Here is an 8,457-nt window from a genome sequence, read left to right as displayed (position 1 = left end):
TGTGATCACCAAAGTTTCTTCTTCTCCTATAGCTAGTCAACTTCCCTTTTTAATTAGTGCTCTCTCTCTCTCAGTCACTGTTTAGTACTCCCTTGCAGCAAATTGGAACGGAAGAATGGGGACTTATGCAAGTCCTGTATTCCTTGAAAACATGTTTGCTGTGCAAAAAGTGAGTGGATCTCTTTCAGCTATCTGCCTTTAGTTAAAGGGGGGTGGATACAAAGCAACATAAAGATAGAAACTTCCAAGGAACTTTGCAGTTTTTGCAACTTGGAAACTATTTTAGAAAGTTGGAAACTATTGCTGGGCTGTGGTCGAAAGAAAATTGTGGCTGGAGAGGCGATTCTCACGGGATCTTGAAAGCTCGGTTGGATCATTTATATCAAGTTTACATGCTCGTTTTCATGAGATTTGTTTTACAAAAACTAAAAAAGTGACGGCCTCGAGCAGGTTATATAATTGTTAAACTGCTAACTGGAACTGGCCAAATCATGGCAGTTGATGTGTAAAATATTACAAATAATAAGCTGCATCACATGTCAAACTCGTTGCATCACAGAGCACAACTATAGGTCTAGGTTCAACACACAATAGGCTTTATATTTCTGGCTGGATCGACTACCATCCTAATAAAGCTGTCCACAGGTGCAATGAGAAGTGATGGCAGTACTTTGTTTAAACCCCGATCCCACCATCTAGGTCCAGTGCGGTCCTGCCATGTCAGCCATGGGAGTTGTTCCCAGCTTGAGAGGAGATAGCTGAGTCACCCATATTTGATACTTAGCTACCTATATTGTTTACATGTTTGAAAACATCATGAGCAATTACCCCAACTTTATTAACATGAGGTGAACAACAAATTTGTTAGGCAAAGTTAGAAGTCCCGAACTGGACGTTTTTCATCCTTGGCCGGAGCCCAATCTGGAGCTATAGGAACTCATCTCAGCTCGAGGACAGCCCCAAGCACCCAAAACAACTTGGACCATGCTTGAGGCTGCTGGGTCCAGGTTGTATTTTTCATGTTAAAAATGATTGATCTTCTCACATGTTCTAAACCATTAGATCATACTTTATATAGCTTTCAAAGTACGGTATTTGTTTCATGATATATGCTAATAGATAGGAGAGAGGTTGCAGGGCTTTGACAGCTGTGCAAAATGCGATCCAACGGTTGAAGTTGCGAAAGGAGATCAATCATTCTTTTGTATGTATGAAAGGATACAAACCGAACCCGTGGCTGCCCCATGTTTTCACTTGAATAGGTGTGCTTTATTTTTTCCTCTCACTAAAAATAAGACTCGACGAATGGTAGCTCAGAAGACCAAAGGCCACAACTTTTATGCCATCATGAGCAAGCTTTGGGAAGAAAGTTTAGGCCTCGGTGGCAAATATATGCAAAATTCAAGAGGACAAAAAGAGGAAGGCACGCACCCAGACTCCACCATTTCTCCCAGAATCTTTTCTTGTTGTCACATTGGCAGCCAAAGACAAATCATGGGAGGAGGAGCAATCAAATTGTTTTATTGTTCACATGCGATGAAAGCCGAAACAAATATGGATGACAACCCCACGGCGCACACATGCACTTTGCCAGTGAACTAGATGCAGGAATGGACAATTTGGAAACCTCAAAACAAATGGGCTCGCCCCAGTTGTCATCCGCCTGGCAAGTACTTTGGGAGTGGGAATAGAGCCAGTGGGAGATTTTGTTCTTGATGAGTGTCTCTGCGTTTTAGTGCATGCCCAGCTGGCGAGTTATGATTCCTAAGAAGGCTTTTTATTTTTTCCCAGGAAAAAGTGTGACCAAAGGACTCCATGGGGCCGTGGAGGCATCTGGTATTTTTTTTAGATGGGATCGGAGGCATCTAGTATTGTCCGATAAAACTGGCGCCTTGCAGTGCTAAAGAGACGGGCGTGCGGTTTACGGAGTGGGCGGGGGGCAGGGCGTGGCCACCGGCCACGAGCAGCTGGCCAGAATCTAGGGCCCCTCGAAGTCCTTCATCTAAATATTAGTAATTGTTCCAAAGGTGGATACCTACAAGAACCTCAGATCTGGACGGGTCCTATATATGATTTTGTGTTTTCCACCTGTTGTTATTGTTTCTTTCCTCATTCTATGAGCTTGATAATATCGTTGAACTAGTTAAGTTCTTCGTATTGCTAATTCAGTCCTAGTTTTTCAGGCTGGGATAGATCAATAGTAGCCATGTTTGTATGAATCAAATTAGAACATTTTTAGTTCACGATGGGAATCGAAATCGGATTAGAGATCACAATGACCACATCCTCCCGTATAATTGGTTGGAATCAAAATGGAATTTGAATATTAGAAAAAAAGATGGAAGTTGGATTTTGAAAGATTAGAACATTCTCATTCCACTTGTAATGGAAATGGAACTCCCTCTAATTAAATGGAAGAAGACAATCATTTATTTTTATTCTGATTCTAGAGTCTCAACTTCTCTTAACCAACCAAACTTTAGTTCCTTCTGATTTGGGTACAATTTGGTTTAGGCAAACCAAATCAGCTGTTCCACTTGATATTGTAATTATGCTTTTGAATCTTAGTGTTGGAGGGGTAATACCTCAGCTATTACAAAGCGGTAGAAGTTGGTGTTTCTGGATTCATCTAATATAATGTATTCTGAGTATTATTCAAATCCCATCTATGGCTCATCTGCAAGCTCGCCAACTAGATATTTCGAAGAAGCGCCTACAAGAAGAAGAGAATAAAATAATACTAAGACTGTTGGGGGTAATGCCTTAGCTATGCCGAAGATGAGCATAGCAGAGGATCTTTGAAGTTGGACTGCCGAACCTCAGATGCCGATCTGAGGGATACCACATTTTCTTCCTCAAAGATTTTTGGTCAATTTTTATTCCTAATCATATGTCACCTTAATGACTATAACAAAATATTTCGGAGAAAGTAACCCCCTTGTGGTCCCACCAAACCATGGCATTTCATGGTGGGTTGTGCCCCTCCAAAGCTGTCTGTAAACGGCTCTAAGTTCTCTCATATGCCCAGTTCTGATCAGTGCTAAAGCCGTCTAGGCACAATCATCTATGCACCGAACTTGAACTTCTCCCCCTCCTTTCTTGTGTTCCATTTGTCAGTAGATAATACAAAAAAAGAGGGAAAGAGAGGGACATAGGTGACTTAGAAAAAAAGAAGCTGATCTAAATAGTCCACAACTTTATTGAATTAGATGCATTATCAATATCTACCCCCCATCCCAACTTTCTGTTGGCATCAGAACAATATATATAAAAAAAGAAGAGTGAACAAAGGGATGTCAGTACCCTTGTTCTCCCAAGCGCCCATACACATTTCCATATCGAGCTCTATCAGATCAGTGGCACCCAGAACCCTTCAAAACCAAAATAGATGTTCTTGGCACGTCTTTGGCAAATCTATAATGCTCCCTTTGTTCGACCCAGCTATAACTCGGACTTGAGAGGAGGGAGGCTAATGTTGGGGATATTCTTGTATTGGCCGAAAATGTGAGACTGGCCGAAGAAATAAGATGGATTCCAGCCGTAGCCACATTACCCACCACAACATGACAAAATGAGTATTTATGCTTCGGATCATATGGATCTGATGAGAGGCATTAATGCCTCTCCCCCTCTTGCCCATTTCCTCTTATGGGCATCACAACAAGACAGAAAGCTAAGAGACAAAAAGCAATAGAAAGAGAAAATATGGTAGCAAAGGGAAGGTTGAACCCGTGTGCATGGCTTCCATCCGTGAGTGATTATACTCCCCATGCTTGATCGATCTTCGCATCGGCCTACGGGCTCGTGGCGGTCTTGGCTCTTGCATCGACTATCGATCTCCTTCGGCCCTCTGGCCATGCATCCTGAAATTAGCCCCCAAATAGCTGTCACGTTAGGCCATTAGAAATAATAGCTTGATATTATGACTATCAGAGACTTTATTACAGCCATCATCTATTTTCTTCTTAAAATATGAGAATGGCCAAAGACAGGACAAACTCTCTGACCCCTTTTGTCAACCCATGCCATAAATGTGCATGGCCTTCACATACCACGAAGAGATATTTTCGGACATAATTTTTGAGGATATTTAATGAGAGATAAAATATCTCTGACAATCTCTGCTCTCCCATGGCTCCAACATCGCTTGTTTAAAAAGATAAATAGGGATCTTCCAGATAAATAGGAACCCTCCAGGTAAATATCTCTGACAATCTCTGCTCTTCCATGGCTCCAACATCGCTCGTATAAAAAGGTAAATAGGGATCCTCCAATTATGCCTCCTCTCCCTCTCATAAACGCTCTTCCCACTTATTGTATATAAATCTAACTTGAGCTTGAGCGTTGGAAGGTTCCCACCGAAGTTACCTTTGACTGGGACTTTTTTTATAGATCCGGCTGTCATCGACCCACCGGACATCCTCTCACTCCGGCACTTTCGATCCCGAGCAGATTTTTGCATCAACACTTTGTATTAAATAATTATAATTTATTATGAATATTTAAATATTTAAGAATTAAATGTTTGTGTCTTAAATAAGTTCCATTGCAGTGGCAAGGAATTATGCCTTTGAAGAATCTGTTGCAGGTTTAGGGGGACCTGGTTGGTTACCTACATGTGTAGGTACAGTTTTTAGAATCTCTTAGGAGAGTGTCATTTTTAGTTTAAAAAAAAAAAACAAAAACGCAATCGAAGTCCAATCGTGTGGAGGTTAGAGATTGGGCACCGCATGACATCATTTTTTACATTAATCTTTTTTTTTTTTATGGATAAGTGAGGCTGAAATACCACCTAGGTGGCAATAATTAAGTATTACCTCAATCATTTTTTTTGCTGCGTTCGTGCGGTACTTCGTATCTGCACGCTATAAAATGCTTTCTTTTTGTGGCCAGGCTTCTTTACCATGTAGGAAGGCTGAATCTTTTTTGTTCACCTTACATCAAGACTTTTTTTGTCTATATTTAGGATAATAGGAACCACTTTCCTCAAATCCTTCACTTTCAAATGCGGTTGTTTAGAATAAAAAAAAATCTTGAATAAGGAAAGCTTTGCCTTTAGACATGCTAGCATTTTACGCCAGATTTTGTTTGGTTGCAAATTTTTTTTGGAATAAGATGAAAACTCAAATAAATCATGCAATTTTCTAAAATAGTAGTAACATCATTGACATGTTATACCATGCTTTATAGTCTATATGATATAAATTTATATTTTAAATATAATATTATTATGAAAAAGATTCGTCAATCGAGACCAATCCTTCGTGGAGACATGTCCAAAATAATGTGATGAGGTCACACCAGCCGTGAATTCAAACACCATCCATTTGCCAGCCGCACAGATGAAATATGCGCCTGATATCCACGGTTAACAATTTCAATATGGAGAACTGAGAGAGATCTCTCATGATGAAGGTCAGAACGTGACTTAACGGTCTGTAAAGTTGGACCTAATAAACAAAAATTTTTGCTGACGGTCTATAGGCTTAATCTCTAGATAAAATAGATACAAAGAGGATCTTCAGATAAGCAAGGAAAGACAAATAAGAACACTCACAAATATGGAGAAGCTTCTTAACTTTATACTTACTATCTTTTATCTCCATTGTTCCCAAAGCTCTAACTAATTTAGACATCGAAGATTTTCGTATTGAAACAATCTCGGTGTGTATGGACTTATTTTACAGGTACTCTCCAACATCGTAAATTTTGATCAACATCCAGCTCCAGCCATATCAGCATTTTTCTAGATCCTTATGGCAATAAATATGAATATTAAAGGATAACATTACATAATGTATATCAATATTATAATAATACAATGTTATGGCATATTATATATGATTAGTATTAGTAAAATATGATACCAATATGGACGGGCAATATTGTGTTAATATAGTATAATAATATTTTATTAACATTATTCTAAAATTATAAATATTTTAGCTAATAGTTACAAATTATATTAATTAATATATAAATAATATGATATTATATATAATATCACCATTATCAAATAATGATCTCATGTTAATATAATAAACCAAATATTTATTATAACAAATTGAATTTGATGTTGCAATCTTTCATCAAAATAACATTAGCTGATTGAAAAAAAAATATTTGAAAAAAAAATCAAAGGTGCAGAAAAAAAATGAACACCACGTAAATGAACCTGTGTCTGCTCCCACATGGGCTGGGACGGGACAGGTCCAACCCAATATGGACGACCACCTTTTTGCACCCTCCTCCGATGGTTCGGACTTTGTTTTGTTCTTTCTCCAACCGCGTAATTATGAAAAATGAATCGCTCTCCTGGCTCGACACCTATTATTTTGTTTTCTCCAACCCAGATGGAGGGCGACAACACCGGGATGGGAGCTCCCGCCGGCGCTGCCACCTTGGCGGCGGCGAGGCGAGGGGAGAAGATGGCAGCGGATCTTGTGATGGGCGGCGCCGCGGCGGCGATGGCGAAGAGCGTGGGTGGAGCGGGTGATACCCCTGCTTGGAAATCAAGAGAGATGTTGAAGAGGGGCCACCAGCGGCAGCCTTATCGTGGGATTGCTGATCGCTTCGCGAGGATTTTGGAAGAGGAGGGCGTGTTCTCCATCTGGAGAGGGAACTAGGTGAATGTCATCAGATATTTCCTGACCCAGATTGGTGGTTCTTCAAAAAATCTCACTGTTGGAGTAAACCGATCGACCTCTATAAATCAATCGATCTTGACACACACCAATCGATGTCTGATTCTGATCTACTAAACGAACAGACAATCCTGAAAGCAACTACCGACTATATATCAGCTGAGCAGACCGACACTACTTTCAACCGACCGATCGAACCCTCTTTATCGATTTGGTATCGGTAAGCAGCCGATGTTCTGACTCTACAGACTTCTTCGATCGTCGGCATTTTAGAGTTACTAAACGACAACCGATCTCCGACACATAGTCTGCTGACTCATTCAAATATATCATAACCATCACGAATGGTTACTCCACAGATATCGCGACGTAATTCATGGGGACTAATAACCCATTATGAGATTACCATCCTGTGATTCTACGCCGCTAAATGCAGGATCATATCCGACGATTACGACGATCTACTCTATAAAAAGAGAATAAGGCAACAGTTTCGATAAGCCACTTTTGGTCTGAGCTCTGCTACTCAAATCATTCAAACTTACTGTTATCCAGTCTTCCTCTCTGATTTAAGCATCGGAGGGTCTCCGTCGGAGGCAACTCCGGTCAGCATGGACTTCGTTTTACAAGTACTCATTTTCGATGAACAGACGATGAGGAGATTGACAGCAATACCTTTTTAATTAGAATTTTTTGTCTTTTAGTCTACCTGATTCTTTCGGAGTGAGATCTTGTTAGGATTTGACGCCTCGAGATTCAGCCCACATTGAGCCAACAGCGAGGTTCGTGGTGAAAAACGGAGTCCAACGAGACCAAGATCACCTGAAACAGAGCTCGGATGGAGGAGATATGAGCTTTTGAAGTCGGCATGAGAATCGAGGCGGTGGAGGATCGCCGGCGACTGGCGGCGGGCGGCAGCGGCGCGCGGGACGCGTGACCCAGGCCCGCGGCCTAGGCGGGCGCGCGGCCCGGGCGCACGCAGGTCCGCACGCGTGGGCCGGCCCAGGCCTTGTCGGCCCTGCTGGCCCTTTGTCCCGGTCCACCGTGGACCGGGCGGTCCACGGCGGGGCCTGTGGACCGCGTGGGCGTTTCCCACACGTTTCACGCAGTCCATGGCACTATTCCGTGGACCGATCGTGATCGGACGGCCCAGGGAGATTGCGATGACGATCCGACGGTTCAGGAGGTTGATTTGGCTTGTTTAGGAGATCTAAACCTAATCTAATTAGGTTTTAAACCAGTTTAAGCCTTTAAAAAGGCCTGTGACGAACAGAAGAAGAGAGTGGATCGGTTTTTGCACCGTACGAAGCCCGTACGAACCTGAGAGGAGAGAGAGACGAGAGTGCTGAGAGAGAAAGAGCAGGAGGCTCCTGGACAGCGGTCGCCAGGCACTTCAGGGGTTCAGGGGGTCTTCAAGAGAGAGAGCTTTTGTGAGGGAAACTTCTAGTGAGAGAGAATTGGGTGTACAAGGGTTGAGGGTGAGGTCTGCTCTTGTAAAATTTCTTTTTCATAGTGAAGTTTGCATGCCCCATGGAGGCGAGCCCTTTTGTGGCTGATCCACGTATTTTGATTGTTTTCTTTTTGTTTTGTTTCTTCTTTCTTCCTGCTGCATCGCGTGGTACTGAAAAGATCTTGGGAGGTGGTGTCCTGGCCAGACATCCACCCAACAAGTGGTATCAGAGAAAGGCGGTACAAGGACGCAGATTGCAGTGGTGGTGAGCAAGAGTGAAGATGGAGAAAACAGGAACAATCAAGATGGAGATCAACAAGTTCGATGGTAAGAGCAATTTCTCCTTGTGGCAGGCAAGGATGA

The sequence above is a fragment of the Elaeis guineensis genome, chromosome 10, assembly GCF_000442705.2.
Source record: "Elaeis guineensis isolate ETL-2024a chromosome 10, EG11, whole genome shotgun sequence".
NCBI lineage: Eukaryota > Viridiplantae > Streptophyta > Magnoliopsida > Arecales > Arecaceae > Elaeis > Elaeis guineensis.
The sequence above is the reverse complement of the archived record's forward strand: the minus strand, read 5'-3'. Positions refer to the sequence as shown.